At 42.9% G+C, this 19,382-nt stretch overlaps 1 non-coding gene across 1 annotated transcript; it reads left to right on the top strand.

Annotated features, from left to right (window-relative positions):
* The first annotated feature begins 8,234 nt into the window (after positions 1–8,234).
* LOC116084050 lies at positions 8,235–8,442 on the top strand. Its single transcript, XR_004116014.1, has one exon. It is a non-coding gene; the product is annotated as a small nucleolar RNA U3 (small nucleolar RNA).
* Positions 8,443–19,382: the final 10,940 nt, after the last annotated feature.

Raw genomic sequence — 19,382 nt, 5'->3', positions numbered from 1 at the left:
TCTCCTTTCAGATAATTACAATCCTAGTCTTATTTCTGTTGCTGTTTTATACAGCATGAACAAAAGCAACTTGGGGGAGGGGGTTGTTAAGCTTATAGTTGTAATGTCTCATGAGAGGAAGTCAGGGCAGGAACTAAAGGCAAGAATCTCAAGGTAAGAACAGAGGCTATGAAGAAACTGTTTACTGGCCTGCCCCACGGCCTGCCACACACACACAGCGCACTCCCCACGGCCTGCTCCCATGCATGCTCAGATTTCTAATACTACCCAGGACCTTTGGATTAGAGGTGGCACCACCCACAGTGAGTAGGACCCTCCCAAATCAATCATGAATCAGGAAAATGCCCTAGAGATTCTATAGGTCAGCCTGATGAAGGCAGTTCCTCAATTAAGATTCCCTCTTCCCAGATTACTGTAGTTTGTGTCAAGTTGAAGGCAAAAATAAAAAACAAATGAACAAAAACCTAGCTAGGACAAGTGGGAACTAATAAATGAGCAGTATATGAATGAGTAGATGTTAAAGCTGTTAGGAAACAGGGTGATGAGAATTTAGAGGGCCACGTTCTGCCACCTGCCCATCGATAGTTTATCATTGACAAGAGAGAAAAGGTTATTTTGTCTTCACGTGAATTCAGGTGGTCAAACCTAGCCTTACTGAGTTTCAGACAAAACATTGGTTATGTTAGGTGACATAAAACACAATATACCATGCATCACCTATAATCACCTATAAAGAACTGGTACCAAGAACCTTTCATCCAAGCATAACTGTCTGTAATCCTAAAGTCTAGACTCCAGAGACATGTTGGATGGTGGAATAAGTCAACTGAAGCTATTGTAGATAGCAACCATACAAAGTTAGAAGAAACATCTACTTCTAAAGTACTTCATTCAAATGTGAAGTTTCAAGAGTGAGGGAAATGGCTAAGTTGGTAAAAGGCTTGTCATGCAAACAGGAGGACCTGAGTTACGATTACCAGACCCATGCAAAAATCTGGGCATAGCTATCTAGACAATAGTTGGGTAGCATACGCCTTTAATCCCAACACCCTGGAGGCAGAGGCAAAGTGGAGTTCTGAGGCTAGTCTGGTCTACAGAGTAAGTTCCAGGACAGCCAGAGGTGCACAAAGAAATCCTGTCTTGAAAAACAAAACAAAACAAAACAAAAAGAACCTGAACATAGCAGTGAGCACCTGTAATCTCATAACTGAGGAGGTGGAGACAACAGGTTCCTAGAGCTCCCTAGCTGGCCAGGCCAGCCTTTCATGAGCTGCAGGTTCAGTGAGAGACCTTGTCCAAAAGAAATTAGAGAGTGATTGAGGAAGACAGTTAAGGTTGGTATCAGGCCTACACAAGCACAGTGTGTTCACACAAAACACACACATGCATACCCACACTTGCAGGCACACCAAAAAAAAACAGGTAAACATTCAAAATATCGTATTAAATGTCAGCATTCATTTTAAGGCTAACGACTACATAATAAGACCTCAATTAAAAAGGAAAGAAGAAGAGGAAGAGGAGGAAGAAGAAGAAAAGCTGCACTTTTCTTCCCAGAACCTCAAAGGCAGAAGTAGAAGGATCCTGAGTTCAAGGCCAGTTTAGGCTATATAAAAAGTTATAGGCTAATCTGTGCTATGGAGGAGGAGAAAATCAGTCCTCGAATATCCCTACCTCAAAAGAAAGCAGGAACAAATTCTTATTAATACTCTCGTTCATTATTTATTCATCTTTTTAAATTTTATTTTTAAAAACAGTTCTATAGGTAATTCATGAGCCAGCAAAAATGCTTGGCATGTAAAAGCTCTTGCAGTGCAAGCCTAATGACCCAAGTTCGAGCCCGAAAACTGGAAGTGGAAGGAGAGAGCTGACTGTCAAAGCTGTCCTCTGACTCCCACACATGCACCGTGGTACAAGTGAATCCTCCTCATGCACACATATTATATACACACGATAACAATAAGTTCATTGTTTAACTTTTAATTAACCTATCCTATAGTTCACCTGTTGAAAGTATATAGTCCTTTGAGGATGTTCTTGGAGTTGAATGACCATGATCGATGTTAAGACATTTTGATCAGTCAAGAAAGAAACTTTAGAGCTATTGATGAGTGATCATTTCCATTTTCTCTTCTTCCATTTTTGGGTCCTAGGCAATTACTTACCTACTTTTTGTATCTATATAATTGCCTATTCTGGTCTTCGCCTCCCTACCCCATCTACCCGTAATTGTTTAACCTTTGGTCAACATCTCCCCTTCTCTTTTCCTCTGGTAACCACAATCCCAGACAGTCTTCCCCCAAGATCATCTTTAGATTCTGTACATGAGCTAGACCAGACGTTAGTTTTCCTTCTGTGCCTGACTTATTTAAATACGTGTTCTCCAGGTTCCCATGTCTCACAAATTATAGGATTTCATTCTTTTAATAACTAGACTCTCTTTGTCTTTCTCTTGCTCTCAACTTACATATCTGTTGATCTCATGTCTTGACCAATGTAGATAGTGCTGCCATAAACATGGACATGCTGATGTCTCTTCAGTATACAAATTACATCTTCTTTGGATATACACCCAGTTGTGGGATTTTTGGATTTATGGGGTAATTTTATTCTTAATGTTCTGGAGAAGTTCTATGATGGTTATGCTAGTTTACACCCTACAGATAGTATGTAAGAATTCTTGTATCACCCTATCTCCACTGGTGTGAATCTTTTGTCTTTTTGATGCTAACCATTCTAATAGGTGTGAGCTTATTTGCCTTCCCCAACAATTGAGTGATTCATGCAACTTTTTTTAATCTGACAATATATTCCAGTCTCAGGACACAGTTGTGAAAGGGCCAAAATGAGCAAGAGAGGACATTTTCCTCAAGTAGCCTGCCACCCACTTAGAAAGCCAGGCACATAGCTAAATGAATGCAGTGTTAGACAGAAGTGTGTTGGTGTACAGCAGGCTCACAGACTGGAGTGGGGGCCCTGGAGAATGCCACAGGGAGGTGGCTCTCATATTGTTCTTTCCTGGCCCTCTACCACCACCAACAAAGAGTTCTTGGGTGAGAAAGACTCATATGGTGGTTTATAACCATTTGTAACTCCAATTCCAAGGGATTGAACACCCTCTTCTGATCTCTGCAGCAGGCACCCAGCATGCATATTGTACATGCTAACAAAACATTCATACACACACACACACACACACACACACACACACACACACACCATCTGTTGGCTAGATAGGTCATGGACCCTAAGGGAGAATCTACTACTGTCACACTACACAGTGAACATAGTATTAAATTCATAGACCCATGCATCTCTCATCTTTCATTGAAAAGGTCTTATTTGCAGTCGACGTTGATGAACATAGTGACCAAAGACTGGCCAAGAGATTGCCAATTGCTCAGCCCTAAAGGGAACATATATACTGGACTCCTGCCCAAGATCCAGGGATCATTTTGGAAGATGGAGGAGGGGCAGAAAGAGTTGTTTAAGGCCTGGAAGGAAATGTTGTTCTCTGGGCCCAGCAGGGGAGCTACACATATAGCCTCAGAGCAGCTGCAAGAGCACATACCCAATCCTGTGCAAACACAAGCCAGACAAACCCCAGGGTGGAGTATGGAGAGGAGAGTTGGACACACAACCCCACCCCAAGTTGTGGGCTATTGGCAATTATTAGCCTCTGGGAGAGAGAGACACACTTTTCTTTAAGCGTGTAATCCCAAGTAAGTTCCAAACTCCAGTGAAGACCACATATCCAGAAATAACTGGGCAGCACAAATTGGTCTTGAAGAAGAAGGAAAAGAAAAAGAGACATAAAGTTGAATGGCTAGGATGTAAAGCAGGGAAGAGTTGAGGAGGAAGTGGATGTGACCAAAATCCATTGATTGAAACTCTCAAAGAACTGAAAAAAAATCTTAAAATAAAATCTTTAGGGTGAGTATGGTGGTACACGCCTTTAATCCCAGCACTCAGGAGACAGAGGCAGACCAATCTCTGTGACCTCAGGGCCAGCCTGGTCTACAAAACAAGTCCAAGACAACCAGGATTACACAGAAAAAAAAAAAAAAACTGTCTGGTGAAACCAATCTTTAAAAATAAAAACAAAAACAAAAATAAATAAACCACAGCCCGCCTTTGAGAATCTCTGAGCTCAATGAAAGGCTGACACCCACCCCTTCATACTCTTCTCTTTCCCACTCAATTATAGTAGTTTTATTATTGTTTCCTTTTACTTTTTTGAGACAGGGTCTCATTATATACTCCAAACCGTTCTCACACTAACGATATGGTTTAAGCACACTGGACTGGGACTCACAATCCTCTGGCATTGCTGGGGTTATAGACATGCTTCACCATGCCTGGTGTCACCTGTCACATCCCCAAGGGTATTCTACTATTCTTCTAGCATGGTACCAAGGCTTGTTAGTCAGTCCTTCCTTCCTTCCTTCCTTCTTTCAATATGTTCCAAAGAAGGTTGGAAAGGCATTTAGAATGACAGTTTTTCAGAAACAGATCAGGGCTGGGAATCTGTTGTGAATACTTAAGTCCATTGTGAAGTTTTCAGGTTTAAAAGTGACTTTTTTTTCTTTCTCTCACATAGGAAATTTAGAGTTAGTCCATTTCTTGTTGTTTTGGTGGCTCAATGACATTACAACTCTGGCCTTTCCCCTATAACTCTGGTCTTTCGATATGTAAGCATGCACACTCCCCTGATTGGCAAGTCTAGTTGTGAATCTGTGTTATGGCCATGCCCTTCTCCAGCTCCACAGCACAGCCCAGACAGCATCCCTAACACTTTTACCTTTCATCCTGGTCCCCACGAGTGCTGGGAAAGAGTTTGAACTCTGAAATCAAAGCGTGACTGTCTTTGGGTGATTTGATGGTCATAATGCACATTCCATAATGTAACCTTGATTTGCATTTTATTGATCATTAGTGTGGTTTGGACATCTTTTCTGGAATTTATTCACCAAAATTCTTCCTCTTCCATTGAGTGCCTGTTCATATCTTCTACCATTTTCTATTTAGTTGTTTATCTTACTCATATAAATTATAGGATATATATATATATGCATATATATATATTTCTCAATAACCATCCTTTGGGTGGTTCATTTTTTTATCCTAAAATACCCCTTATCATTTCAACTAATACAGATCTCATAAATGTAATGCAAACAGAAGTCCCCAGGTGGGTTTCTTTTAGGGTTTTTCCTGTTCCCAGCTTCCATCCATTCTTTCCCACCTTCTTTGACAATGTCTAAAGTTATAGGGTAAAGACCAGAGTTGTAATGTCATTGAGCCACCAAAACAACCAGCAATGGACTAACTCTAAATTTCCTATGTGAGAGAAAGAAAAAAAGTCACTTTTAAACCTGGAAACTTCACAATGGACTTCAATATTCACAACAGATTCCCAGCCCTGATCTGTTTCTGAGAAACTTCATCTACTACCTGTCATTCTAAACACCTTTTATTTGTGCTGACTAAATTGAGTTTCCCTGAAACCTGGGAGTGTGGATCAGAAGCTCTGCAGTAAACAGTGGATCAGCCTTATCTCAAAATCGCATTATCGACAGATAGCCTTCTCTAGGGTTCATTTCTTTTTGCTGTTTGACTTTGCCCGAGATTGACCTAGGACCTCATGATGTGGGGTAGACAAGGGCTCTCCTGAGCCGCCTCCTCAGCCTTGATCTTCTCATAGCTTCCAGACCTTTCAGATTTCCTACGGGAAACAAAAAGGAAGGTTTATGCTTAAGCCTGCCCATCAAAATGAAGAACATAAATGAAATCCCGAGGAGGGGTGTCGGGGGCAGGAGAGGGACATAAAAAGAAAGTGGATACTTGGGATCAGAAATGCAGCCCTGTGGATGGGCAACATGGTTTTAGAAAGATATTCTCCTGCTAAGCCTTGCCTTAGGCTCAGGCTTGAAGAGCCTGAATTTCGTAGTATTGTTTTTAAGAAGATGGCATTTTCTTTTTTATTTTATTTTATTTTATTTTATTTTATTCAGTGCTAGATATTGAACCCAGGACTTCCCTTGGGCAGTACTCTTCTCAGGTTTGTCAAGAGATGTGACTCCATACCTAGCCAATGTCTGATATATTCAGCCACATTGTACTTATTTAAAACAAAACAAAAAAACCAAAGACTTCTTACCCATTGTGTCTGCTTCCCTACCACCCACTCAACCCAGTACTGACCATGGTTCCCTAATCTACCATAGGATGGGGTTAGTTTGACATGATTTGTTCCACGTAAATCCACACCTGGCTCTGGTGATCACGCACTTCCTTTCTCTCCACGGCTCTCTACGTGGCTCACCAACTACTTAATAATCATTTAAAAAATATGACCAGAGATATGTAAGTTAATAATCCATAAAAGATGTATAATCTTAGAGACACCATGAAAGTATAGTGCAATGGTAGAGCACATACGTAGCATCCTTGAGGCCCTAGATTCATCCCTCCCAGCCTGAGGTCAGGGGAAGAAGAAACAAATTTTGGATGATTTCAGCCCCACCTCCACGTCTACACTGCTTCAGATATGAGAACAAGATCTGCCCTTCTCTCATCTTCCGATTCTTTTCTGCTCTACCCTTGTGTGTGTGTTTCTCTTGTACACATCCCTTTCCTGTTACCTACGCTCTATTGGAAAGACTAGTGACCCCTCTCCTGAGAAGGGAGCAGGCAGACTTGGCTCCAGAGTGTAGGTGAACAGTGAAGCTACATTTAATGTTTTGTAATTAAATAAATGAGAAAAGGAAAATCAAAACAAGAGTTTAGGAGAAAGTCAATCTGTGTCCCTACCCTTCTTGTTGTAACTCTAGTTCATCCCATATACATAATAAATAGTAAAGATAATGTATACATTGAATATATGCATAAAAAATATATTTATATACAAATATATTTACATACAAAATACAATATATACATAAATTAAATAAATAAATAATACATTAAGCTGGTCTGGAGGTGGAGGTGAGACAACAGGTTAATCGTACCACTGTCCCTATAATTTTTTTAATTAAAAAAATTGTCTTTGATTGAATAAATTGTTTTTCAAAATTGCTCTGTCCACTTTCATAGTGAATACACTATGAAAGACCCATGAACAGACAAGGCCTTCTGATCCCTGAATGGCCTTTTCAAGTCCCCTTGCTGGCTTTCATCTGAAATGTAGCCCCGGAAGCCTCAAAGCCACATCCTCCTAGGCCAGAGCTCCTCAGAGCTTCTTAAAACTGAACCTCATTTGACTTTTCTTTGGAGTTTTTCTTTGTTTAGTTGTTTTGTTTTGTTTTTCCAGACAGTGTTTCTCTGTGTGGCCCTGGCCGTCCTGCAACTCAGTATGTAGACCAGGCTGGTCTCGAACTCAGAACCCAGTTTTTAAAAGGTCTCTTTCCTACAGGGATACTCAAACTTTGTGCACCAGAATTAATGAAGCTATTTGTTATTCTTGCAGTTGTCTGATCTCATCCCAGAAATGAGGACCCACTTGGAGGAAGGAACCCAACTGATAAGTTATCATTATTTTCAGTAAACTCCAAGAGATTCTGTTCTCATCAGAATCTGAGAACCGGGTCTAGCCAGCCTTCATTTTCACATCTTACTTCTAATAAAATAGGACCACTTCCTTTAAAGTAATAGCTACATGTTATAATTGCAGTACAAAGAGATAATTAAACAACCTAGCTCAGGAGTCAGGCTACTGAATATTTGTCCCCAAATACCCATGAAAAATGGCTTAATGGCTTAAAATTGTGCACTCATGTCCTTATTTTGTAAAATAGGGAGTGATGACAATTCCTCATGTATTTGGTGAACTACTATGTCTCTAACCTTTAGCATAGTGCCAAAGCACATCCTAGGTGCCCAGCAGATGTTGGACATCACTAGACCAAGATTCCCACAATTCCTCATCAGTACTAGGCTGACGGTGTACCCAGTTATCTCAAGACCGGGGCTAATGCTAGAGGGTTTTGCGATTGTACGCTTAAGTCTATGTTTATATATTTTACTGTGGTCTTACTCCATAGCTCTTACTAGGTTCTCACAAGGGTCTCTGACACTGTATTGAGGTGTAGATGCTTGCTTGTCAAAATGTACCCTGGACCAGCGCTGTTGGAATCGGTGTATGTAAAAACACATGACATTTTTTGAGAAACATTCTTGGTCTGTCCTTCAACACACATGTGTTTGGGTGAGGCCTCTTAGAAATGCAGGCTGTCAAGACTATACTTTCAGGGATCATTTCTATAGTTCGTTACTAGAGAAGTTTCTCTGACTGTGTAGAGCACCCGAACCACGAGACGTAGCGTCCCCTCCTGAGCATGAAGCCGGCTCTAGGTGCTGCTTCAGTGCAGCTGCCTCTTGCCATTGATGAACCTTCTTCTCTCCTTCGGGAGGGTGAGAGGGAGGAAACGCAGTCTGAATGGAAAAAAAAAAAGAAGAAGAAGAAGAAGAAGAAGAAGAAGAAGAAGAAGAAGAAGAAGAAGAAGAAGAAGAAGAAGAAGAAGAAGAAGAAGAAGAAGAAGAAGAAGAAATGTAGGCTGTCAGTCTCCACCCCCGGGACCTATAGGGTTGAACCTGCATTTTCAGCCAGATCCCAGGTGATCGCTCGGCACACTTACGCTCAAGATGCAGGCGTCCAGAAATCCCCCAAATTTCCATGATGGAAAACCTCACCCTGGAGATGTTTTTAAGGAAAACCCTTAAGCAACTTTCAGCTTATCTGTGAAAATTTTTATCAAACGCTATTGAGAAATAACGACAATAAGGATGCTTGCTGCAGGCTGCCCTGAAAACCAGGGAATCTACTAGAATTCCCACCCGTTGCACAATCATGTAGCACTTATGGGCTGAAACAGAAGCAAGGCAAAAAAAGCGACCAATAGTTCTCAAAGGACTCTCTCAGTCTCAGTCGTCTCTCTGGGTCTTTGTCTCTCTCTGTCTCCCGGCAGCTGAGTCTTCACCAGTCCTGGGCAGTCAGCTCACTCAAGTAAGACAAAATGCTGGGAATGCTCCCAGACATATATTCAGCTGTTCACACTCTCGAATTCATCCATTTCCGGAAGCATGATGAGTCAGTAGTGGTTTGGTCAGTTGAGCCCACCGCAGCAGGCAAGTTCAAAGCAATGGCCTAACCACTGTTCTAACAGGTGTTTAAAAGTGCCCATCATCTGACATATTTCTTGGTAATTCTCATTCATCGAATCTGGTCATTTTAAAGGTCAGTTGGGGTTATTTTGTTATTTAGGGAGGAAAACACCACTTCCTAAAGATAATCCACCATGTAAAGGCTGAACAAGAGGGAGCAGTAGGGTGTGGGGGAAGCAAGACCACTTATGTACTGTGGACCAAAATAAACCTGACTCAGGAAGAGAAACAGCAGGCTTAGGTCACTACCGGAGTACTTACCTAGCACATAAGTCTAACGGGTCCTAGCCCTCCTCACTTAACATAAACAAATGTCACATATATTCTCTCTCGTGCAGAATCTTTTCTTCATGTATTCAGTAAAACAGTCTCGCTTTGTATCCTGGCTGGTCTGCAAATCACCATGCAGACCAGGCTAACCGTGAACTTAGAGAAATCCTCCTGCCTCTGCCTTCCAAATGCTGAGACTATAGATGTAAGCCACTGTGCTCGGCCCAAAATCTAAGTTAAAAGAAAAAAACAAAACAAGAGGCAATTAGTATTTTTGTTACTTCCCAGGTGGGAGTCGGAGTGGATACAGAAGGTGGGCCAATATGACCAGCGTATATCACATGCATGTATGGGAATGTCTCAATGAAACCCATTATTTTTTTACAAGTAACATATTCTAATAAGAATTAACTATTTTTTTTTTTAAAAAGAAGATGGTTGCTTGTGGGCTAAGGTGCAATTCCTGACGATGCTAATCAGGAGACCTTGATTTGAACCTTCATATCCCAGGCAGTGAGCAGCCTCTACCCCTGAGATGTGCCTGCTTAAGACTTCTGGCCTCCCCAGCCTGGAGAGCACAAAGAGAGGTGAGGAGATTCACCTCTAGGGAAATTAGTATGGAGTTTCCCAAACACTAAAAATAGAAGCACCCTACGACCTAATTGTACCATTCCTGGGTATGGTGCCCTCAAGGAGTCAAAGTCCACGTGCAGCAGAGATTCCAGCACACCCTTGTTTACCTCAGCTCTATTCACAATAGCCAAGCTCTGGAATCAGCCTCCTGATTGGAGCATGCTCTTACAAAGAAGTGTCTTCCTCATTCACATAACAAACAAAGGGAGAGGAGTCACCTTGTTTCGTTCCCAGGCTAGAGGACTCATTTGGCCCTGAAGTTTTAATGTCTAGCAGAGGCCTTTGGAATCTTTTGTTGCACTGAAGCTTCCAATTGCATCAGGCTATTTAGGGACCTCCTTTTCCATACAAGTAATAGACATAGAAAGGATCACCCAGAGTCACACCTCCTTAACAGCTGTGATTGATGGTGAAGGCCAAGGGCACACACAGTAGGTCTGTGGAAAGGAAATTATTGATACCAGGAATGTCTACTGCAGACATAAGGACCACCGTGTTTATCTGTACCCAGTCACCTTTGTTGACGCGTAGATGCCATTCACTTCTACCCTGCCTCATATTGAATATGCAATAGGATGCGTAAAGGTGCTTTAAACTTCACTGTGAGTCCATCAGTGGCAGCATAGTGAGAAATAACGGCAGGCTGAGGGGAAGAACAGGCATCAGCTTCATTTTGAGACTGGAGGCAAAGTTTCTGTGTGGGTGGTGCTGTGGATAGAACCCTGAGACCCAGGCATGTTAGGCAAACACTCTACCACTGAGCTGCATCCCCAGCCCGTGGTGCTGGTGGGGAGCCTCTCCGTATTGCCTTTGCATGCCACAGCAGGACACACTTTTGTCTGTGACCCTATTGGAGAAAGCCAGAGTATGTTTATTATATGTGTAGCAGCTGGATTAGGTTAAAAGGGAATGAAAAAAAAATCCTCAGCCTTGCAGAAGAATAGGATATTCCCCGTGACTACAATGCCCTCGAGGAGCAGGCCAATCACACTGCCTTCTGCTGCCCATGTAGAAAAGAACCAGACCTACTCTTGAAGGGACAAGGAGTTTGGCAGCCACAGATGAGTAAGTCACTTTACTGGTGGTTACTTGCCACAGAAGATGAAAGGATCCCCCCTGCTCAGGGAACTTGAAGGTTGAAAATATAAAAAACAAAACAACAACCACAAAACAGAAAGAGAAACCCTGTGAGAAAGAGGCAAGGAGGGAGTGCTTGTGCTCAGGCGCCAGGTCCCAAGTTTGTCCCACTCCTTCCTCCTATGCACCTTTGCAACAGAGCCCTTTGAACCAGCTAGCAACCTAGGTGTGTCTCTACTTGATGAAAGTCTAACACTGGGAGTCCCCAAATGCCTTCTTTAATAATGTGTTACATGTATCTGTGTATGTTTGTGTGTGTATGCGCTTGCACATGTGTGCATGTGCGTGAGCCACAGCACACATGTAGAGATCAGAGGCCCCTATGGAGGGGCCTGCCTATGGACCCCAGGTGGTCTGTCAGGCCTTCAAATGCTTTCTTTGCCCACTGAGCCATCTTGCAGGCCCCCAACCACCTACTTTTTAAAAACCTGGCGACATTTGTTACCTTCGAAGGCACATTTGTCACAATGTAAATTATAAAGTGTAACAAACATCAAGGGACTCGCCCTGCAACCTAATATCTAAAACACCTCCAGCATTGCTGAAGTTACTGAGCCTTCAACAGTCATTCACCCTACTCTCCCGGTCAGCCCTGGGGGAGGGGGGCTTAGGGAGCTGCTATTCTGAATTTTATCCATATCGTCGTTCATTTCAAAGAGAAAACATTGTGCTTTCACCATATAGTTATCCCTAGCCAATAAGTTATATGAATTAATATATTTTAAAGTTTGTGTTTTTAATTGCACATTCATGTGTGAGGATATGTGCACATTAATGCAGACAAGAAGAAAGTGTCAGATTTCTTGTGATCTGTCTCATGTAGTTGCTGGGAATTGAACCCTGGTCCTTGGGAAGAGCAGCCAATGCTCTTAACCACTGAGCTATCTCTCCAGCCTCTGTATGATTTAGTCTTTTTTTATGTTTATTCTTTTTTTAAAGATTTATTTATTTATTTTATGGATATGAGTACACACTGTAGCTGTACAGATGGTTGTGAGCCTTCATCTGGTTGTTGGGAGTTGACTTTTAGGACCTCTGCTCACTCTGGTCAACCCCACTCGCTCTGGTAGACCCCTGCCCACTTGCTCTGGCTCAAAAATTTATTCATCATTATAAATAAGTACACTGTAGCTGTCTCCAGACAGCACCAGGAGAGGGCATCAGATCTCATTACGGGTGGTTGTGAACCACCATGTGATTTTCTGGGATTTGAACTCAGGACCTTTGGAAGAACAGTCAATGCTCTTACCCACTGAGCCATCTCACCAGCCCCGATTTAGTCTTTATAAAAACAATATTATAGTGCTGGGGAGATGGCTCAGTGGATCACGTGCTTACTGCACAAGTGTGAAGTCTTGAGTTCAAATCTCAGGAATTCATAAATCTGGATGTAATAGTCTTCACCTAAAATACCAATGTACCTATGACAAGATGAGAGACAGAGACAGAATCCTTGGTAACTAAGGGACAATTAGTCTGGTGTGTACAGTGGTGAACAGCAATAGAGACTCTGGCACAAATAAGGTGGAACTTGAGGACCGACACCACTCGCTATACCACATGTATGTGTGTGTGTGCTCGCACACACGCCACAATCATATCACACACAATCATAAGAATTTACATCTCTATCATTATGCTAAAAATATATTTTGTGCTGTAGCCTGTGGCAACATACCAGCCGTTTTGACTGATGAATAGATTTTTGTTTGTGAAGACACTGCCAGCATTTAACCATTCACCTATCGGTATGAGTCTAGGTGGCTTCCTGGTTTGTTTTGCAGTTTGGAAAATGTGCACATTACTGTTTATGCACGTAGACAAGAGTGTTTCTAGAGCAACCGAGGGGAGAGGATTGCTAGCCAGCTGTGACAGACCCATAAAGAATTCTGTTCTCTGACCCTTAATCCTCCATACCTATGTGACTGCTACATTACATAGGAAGTCTATGGAGGTGCAATTAGGTGAAGGATCTTGAGAGGTAATACTGGCCTGAATCATCCAGATGGCCCTTAAATTGCAGTTGTAAGTGTGCTTGGTAAGTAAGAGGCCAGGGGGTCTTGAATCTGAGCTGAAGCAAAGAAGATTCTTTATGGCAGTGGTTCTCAACCTTCCTAATGCTGTGACAGTTCCTCATGTTTAATACAGTTCCTCATGTTGTGTGACCCCCCCAACCACAAAATTAGTTTCATTGCTTCTTTATAACTGTGACCTTGCTACTGTTATGAACAGTAATGTAAATATCTGATATGCAGGACATCTGATATTTGACTCCCAAAGGGGTCACGACCCATAGGTTGAGAACTGCTGCCTCATGGCATGGCACAGGGAAGCTGGTTTTAGACTTCAGGTTTCCAGAATGATGTTGGGATACATTTATGTTTGGTGACACTGAGCCTGGGACTGGAGAGAAAGCTCAGCAAGTGTACTGTTCTTACGGAGGACCGGAGTTTGGACTACCCAGCAACCATGTTGGGTAGTTCACCTGGAACTCCAGCTAAAGGAGATCTGTCTTGAAGGACATCCTCTTCAGGAGCGACTTCTCATATGTGCACATACCCCAGATACATACACATAATTAAAATAAATCCTTTTAAAAAGATACTGAGATTGTGGATAATTCCCTACATCAGCTCTAGGAAAAATGATACAGAAACATGGATGCTGGGCTTTATAGGGTAATTCTAAACTAACTACTTCAGCGGACATTGGCAAGCGTGTGATCAAGATGTGTCAGTGTGGCATATCAAATTGTTAGCTCCAGTAGTAGTTCCAGGTTCTTGTGTAGCGTGGTGGCGGGTATGCTGGGAAATTTGTTTGGAAGCCATGTTTATGTGGCACTATAAAATCACCCCTATGGAAAAATGTGGATAGAGAACACAGATCACCAATGACTAGCACTCTCCTCAAACTGCATTGCAAGCTTACCCATGACAACTCAGCTGGGAGTATTGTTCTCTTGATGTTGAGCTTTTCTAAATATTATTTTTTGAGATTATAATATAATCAATCACACCATTTCCCCCTTCCCTTTCCTCTCTCTAAACTCAGTCATGATCTCCTCTTTGCTCTCTTTCAAATTCACAACCTCTTTTTTTGGTTAATTGTTGTGATGTGTGTGTGTGTGTGTGTGTGTGTGTGTGTGTTGTGTATTCCTAAACACCTATGTCCACCCTGCTCAGTCTGTATAATGTTACTCATATGTATGTTTTCAAGGCTGATCATGTGGTATTGGATAACCGGTTGGTGGCTCTTCCCTGGGGAAGGCTCTCTCTCCTGCTCTCAGCCTTCCTTAGTTGCCTGCAGTTCTATGTGTAGGGTTGAGGCCTCCTGGCTTTTCTTCATTCACTTCAGCATGACTATTACTGTCATCCTTGTTCATCTCCGGTTCAGGAAGTCATGGAGATGAGACTTCATGAGTGTAGCTTCAAACATTCCCAGTAGACAGAATCTCAGTGAATTCACTGCTCCTCAGGCTCTTAACAATAATCTTTCCATTCCCTCTTCTGCAATGTTCCCTGAGCCTTAAGTGTGGAAACTATGTTGTAGATGTATTGACTAGGACTGGGCTGTACAACTCCATATTTTGATTGCCTTGGTACACTTCATAACTCTCCCCTTGCCTAACTTCCAATAGCCCACGATCATTGTTGAAGTCACTGATAGTGGCAACCCATAAAGACATGGAGAAAAAGCTGTGTTTCTAACCTAACATCAGAATGAAGATGTACTCATTTTTCTGTTGCATCTACTACAAATTGTGACCAGGTTAGTGCCTGAAGACAGCACAGATGTGTTCTCTTACAGGTGTGTAGGTCAGAAGTCCATCATGTGTCAAGACACACAACTAAAATCAGGGTGTTGGCAGGACCACGCCCCTTTCTACATGGTATCAGCAAAAGACAGTTTCTTTGCCTGCTCCAACTTCTAAAGGCTGCTGGCATTCCTTGGCTCATGGCCACATCCTCTATCTTGAAAGACAGCAACTGGCATCACTTTATGGGCCTTCCATGCCACCTGTCCCCCTGACCACATCAGAAGAGTCTCTCTGAGAAACTTTAAAAACATGTGATTTGTAATGTAGGATCTGTCAGATATTCTAGAATCATCTCTCTTTCTTGTGGTTTTAATTTAATCACAAATGCAAGGTCCCTTTTAAAGTATAAATTAATATGTGAAGGACTTTTTTTTTTATGACTAGCAAGGAAGGATTGTATAAGGAGGGAGATATTGACATAAATACTATGTTTATATAACTGCAAGCACTGGGAACAGAATATGTACCAGGCAGCTCTCGACCTCAGCGACAGTATACCCAAGATGAATGACTGGGGAGGAAAAGAGACATATTTGGGTTTATGCTTTCTGTCCATGGCTGGTTTGTCCCATTGGCTCTAGTCCTACGGTGAGGCAGGGCCAGCCATGGTCAAGCAAAGCTGTTCACCTCAAACTAGCTGGGAAGAAAGTGGAGGAGAAGGGCCAGGGTGCCAATGCCTCAAGGACATGTCTCCAGTGCTCCTGCTGCCTCCTCTCCTCCTGCAGCCTTCCTCACACTGCCCTCTCATCAATCCCTCTCACTTCCTCCTCTTCCTCTTCCTCCTCCTCTTTTTGGTTTTCCAGACAGGGTTTCTCTGTGTAGCCCTTGGCTATTTTGGAACTTGCTCTGTAGACCTCAAGCTGAGAAATCTGCCTGCTTCTGCCTTTGGAGTCCTGGGTTAAAGGTCTGGGTCACCGCCACTCGGCTCTCTTTTCTTCTACTAATTTTAAGAACATTCCCCTCTCTTTGGAGACGAGACAGGGTCTTACTATGTAACTCTGACTGGCCTGGTGACATAGGAAAATTGGAGTGTCTTTCTCTGGTAACTAGGATCCTGCAGACGCAGCAGTCACCAAAGCTATCCTGAGTCTGGCCTTCAGGTTCTTGGCTCTTAAATGGGAAGAATGAAATTCACTGACCAGTGATAGTGAGTTTTAGAGAAAAGTTTATTATAGATTTATGGGCGAGAGCTTGAGAAGGAGAACTGGGGTTGGGGGTGTCCCTAGAAATAAGATAACATGAAGCCTTTTAAAAAGATTTACAGCCGGGTGCACGCCTTATAATCCCAGCATTGGGAGGCAAAGTCAGGTGGATTTCTGAGTTTGAGGCCAGCCTGATCTACAAAGTGAGTTCCAGGACAGCCAGGGCTACACAGAGAAAACCTGTCTTGAAAAAACAAAAAAACAAAAAACAAACAAACAAACAAACAAAGATTTACAGCAGAAACTTCAGTGAAGTAGGAGGCAGGAATGAGCTTCTATAGGGTGGTAAGGGCTGGTTTACATTCAGAAAAGATGGGGCTGATAGGGACCCTGGCAAGAGCATAGATGGCTAATGCTGGCCATCTGGGAGCTGTGAGTCAGCACAAAATGGCTAATATCAGATGTCCAGGAAACTGAAAATAAAACATGATGTTGCTGTTATATAACATTCCTGTCAGACTGCCACTTTTGTGTAGATTTGATATAAAATTGGCCTTGAGGTCTGAGACATGAGCCCTAGTTGAAGCCCTTGACTTCGGTTCACTAGCCAGCCAGTGTGTCTGTCTGTGCTGGCTTATGCATGGGTGCCCGCCTGTCTGTGTGGTAGTCTTTGGCAGGAGCGAATAAAGCTTGCCTTATCTGCCTGAGACTCCTTGCGTCGTTTTCAATCTCCTAGCCTCCCGTGACCCTCCTCCTTCCCTGGAAGCTCTGACCTTACAGCTTATCAATGCAGCTGGCTCACTTAGGTAAGGGTCCAGGTGTCCCAGTGTCCAGGTGCCTTCTCTTACTTTCAGTCACGTAATCGAGAATAGCCTTGAGGCAAGGTGCTCACTTAGGAGATAAGAAGGAGGCAGAGCTGGGACACTGTTCTGGCATTCCTGGCCTCCAGCAAGGTAATTACCAGAACTGCTGTTTGGAGCCCCTGCCCTAACTGACCAGCTGCTCTCTTCTGTCATTCGTGGAGTTCGATATGTAGAGCAGGCTGGCCCCAAGCCCACAGAGATCCTCCTGTTCTGCTTCCCAGGTACTGGGATTAAAAGTATGATCCACCTTGCCCAGCCCAGCCGTGACTTAATTTTTTCCCAGGTCTCCCTGTATGAGACCCACTGCCCAAGCCTTCAAAACAGGACATAAGGTCATCTTCGAGATCTACACGATAATGCCACATAAGCAGTCCTCTGTTCCTCAGGAGGTCGGTGACTATAAAGAACAAGAAGTCAATTTTTTGTCAGTTTGAGATAGGGTCTTGTCACATAGCCTAGACTAACCCGGAACTCTTGACCTTCCTGCTCTAGTCTTCCAAGTATATGGATTACATCTATGTGCCACTGCATCCAACTGCCAACAAACTTTCATGCATTTGAAATGAAAACCAGTGGGATTATGTGGTTGGTGTTAAGTATCAGCAGGATACCTTCGTATTGGTACCACTAGATTGTCTTTTCCATCACCCAGAATAGCTTCCCATGTTGCACTGGGGGGGGAGGGGGGGAGGACAGGCGGGTTGGAGTCATCCATTCTCATTTTTGTAAAGTTTTCCTCTCTGTGAATATGTTACAATGTATTTACATTTTCTTGTTTAGGGGAACTGGAATAGTTTTCAATCTTGGGGCTACTGTGTCCTGGTGTGGACATGGTATGTATATCATAAGAACACACTTCTAGGACTTACACTGGGATGTAATGTCTCAGCCTTGAGAGGACTGGGTATGCTCAGCTTCCTTAGAAATTACCACACTATGTTCCAATGCATTCGTACTGTGTCATCCCTATAGCAGTATGAGTACTTTATATTGATATTTCTTCTCCATTACCCACCTTTTCCATCATGGCATTCTGATAGCTGAAGTGTGTCCCTGTGGATCTGGCTTGCATTTCCCGTACTGCACAGCACAGGCTGACTCTGAGCCCTGCTTGTTCTGCTTCAGCATCCTGTGAGCTGAGATACTTGAGTCTGCACATCACCTCTGGCTTATGTCTTTATCATGGGCCTAGCTTTCTAGTTTTAAAGATCTGATTTAATTCCATGAAGATTTAATTCAATTGGAGAAAACTGCAGAGCATGGAACTGGCGGCTACAGCTTAGTAGTAATAATGTGTTTGCCTAGTATGTTGGAGGTCCTGGGTTGATTCCTCATTTTATAAAATCTGTGTGGCAAACAATACACTTTAATAGCTTTGGGAGTGGGGAACCTCTTTCATTTCCTTTTTTTTTTTTGTAACAGAAATATTCATAGATAGGGTGAAAAATAATCTTTTTCAAATTATTTCCCCTAAATCTAATCAAATGAATTTCTGATAGATGCTTCTTTACAAGTTACTATATATTGTTCACTGTAGCCATATAATATGGCTTCCAGAAGGTATCATACCTCTGCAACCTTTTGTCCTATAAGATGGTAACAAGCTTCTACACACATATGGAAATCAATCTCTTTCCCTCCCTGTCCCTCCTTTTCCCTTCCCTCCCTCCCTCTCTCTTCCTCTCCCTTTATTTTTTTCCCAAGGTCCCACACTATAGTTCAAGCTGGCCTAGAACTCACTATGTAGTCCAGGCTAGCCTCAAGCTCACTCTCCTTTTGCATCAGCCTCTCTAGTGCTGCAATTACAAGTATAAGCTTCAAAGCCTAGATGGCATAGGATGATACCTAAGACTCAAACCAATGGCTCTACTCATGACTTCAGTCCTGTGCTTGCCAGACCCTCCTGCCTCAAGACCTGATTCTGAATCCTCGGGTTGTGTCTCTAACAAGGAAAAGAATTATTAGAAAAGAGGGAAATTCGTGAAGGGACGGTGGCGCAGGTGATGGGGTAGCTGAGATACGGAAGGTTATGTTACAACACCATAAACAAAAGGCGCAAGCAGGGAGGCATTTCCACCGTAGGCTGCAGGGCAGAGGTTATAGGATAAAACCAGGGGCCACTGGAAGCAAGAAGGAGCAACCATGGGTTTGTCAGATGGAAGCAGAAACCTCAATAAAGACACGGTTGTAGCTCAGTACCAGGCAGGACACAGAAAAGGGAGGAACACCCTGCCTTCTCCTACTGCCTTCCAGACACACGACGGCGCCTTTTCTTGGCCAGTTTTCCTGGAAGAGAAGGAAATGGCTTGCAATGATCAGCATCTCTGCTACAGATCAGGAAGAAGACTAAAGCATCCC

The sequence above is a fragment of the Mastomys coucha genome, unplaced genomic scaffold (genome assembly GCF_008632895.1).
Source record: "Mastomys coucha isolate ucsf_1 unplaced genomic scaffold, UCSF_Mcou_1 pScaffold8, whole genome shotgun sequence".
NCBI lineage: Eukaryota > Metazoa > Chordata > Mammalia > Rodentia > Muridae > Mastomys > Mastomys coucha.
The sequence above is the reverse complement of the archived record's forward strand: the minus strand, read 5'-3'. Positions and strand labels throughout refer to the sequence as shown.